Source organism: Myotis brandtii, unplaced genomic scaffold (genome assembly GCF_000412655.1).
Source record: "Myotis brandtii unplaced genomic scaffold, ASM41265v1 scaffold691, whole genome shotgun sequence".
NCBI classification, from domain to species: Eukaryota; Metazoa; Chordata; class Mammalia; order Chiroptera; family Vespertilionidae; genus Myotis; species Myotis brandtii.
In genome coordinates, this window is record NW_005370704.1 from 191282 (window position 1) to 192663 (window position 1382).

Sequence of the window (1382 nt, forward strand, 5' to 3'; positions counted from 1 at the left end):
GGAGCCCCCAGGCCTGGTGCCTGGAGCCCCCACCTCCAGGCTGCTCCCTGCTTGGCCTTCAGGACTGGGCTGCACAATTTAAAATTAACAATTGTGCCGTCTCCTCTCATGGCCTCATAATTAAGTGTCTCTTCCCAATTATTGTCAGAGAGTGATTTGTTCTCTGGCAAAAAAACTCAACCTGCTTCAGGCGGGGCCCGAGGGGGGGGGCGGCTCCCCTGTGGGCCTGCGAGGCCCTCTGCCTGGCTCTTTGCAGACACCCCAGGGCTGGGAGGTGGCCCCTGACCTTTCTGTCCGTGTGTAGGGGTTGCCAGGCAGGGCTCAGTGACACAATGTGGATGGTTCCTGGGTGCTGTGCCCCCCACATGTGTACACACATGCACACACATGCACACACATGCACACACATGCATGTGGCACATTAGATTCCCTGGCTGCTCTCAGGTTGGGGAAGAGCCCTACCGGGGTGTCTTTGGGCCGGTTTAGTCTTGGTTCTTCCGCCAGGAACCCCAGTTTCTCCACCCACAGAAAAGGGGTGATGCCCTGCCCCCTCCCCTGCCTCCTGGGGGGACAGAGGACAGCGTGCTGAGGCCTGCAGGGGTCTGAGCCCCCTGGGCCCACGGTCCACGGCTCCACGCTGGGCAGGAGCTGTTGAGGGTGGTGGGTGGGGCTGCGCGGCCCCATCCCGTGTCTGCAGGCAGCGCCCGGGAGAGGATGCACCCTTTTCCCTCGAGCGTTTGAAAAGTTGGACAGAACGTGCACAGAAGAGATCTTTGCGAGGGAGGGACAGTGGGAAATAATGAGCAACGCAGAGCATTTGGTCAAACATAATCTCCAAGCAGAACTGGCTGTAAAGCTATGGCTACAAGCCGTTTCCTTCAGAAGCAGACGCGGCCCAAGGTGAGCGCTTACTCCCACGCTCACGTTGCTCAGGATGGCGTGGCAGGCCCCTGACCGTGCGGCATGACCTCCACGGGCACACACCGCCCGGACGCTCACGGACACGCACGGGACGGCCCAGCACAGGGCTCACCGGGCATCCAGTCCAGCAGGGACAGGGGCCTGAGCTCTGGGGGCGGACGGTGTCCAGCTGGGGAGGGACGGAGGCGGCGTGGACGGCACAGACCTCCTGGGACTGCGTGTCCAGCAGACGCAGGGGAGGGCCCAGTGGAAGGGGAGGCTCTGTCCGGGGTGGGGCAGAAGGCAGGGCTGTCTGGAGCGGGGTCAGAGGTCAGAGGCTTTGAGGTGAGGAGTCAGACACAGGCCCCGATGAAGAGGACAGCCCGGGGCTCAGGGGGTGCGGATGGGGGACAGGCCTGCTCCTGTTGGGACCTGGGAGAGTTCTCTGGGTCTGGGTCAGGGCCGCCCCGGTGGGGTGAGCA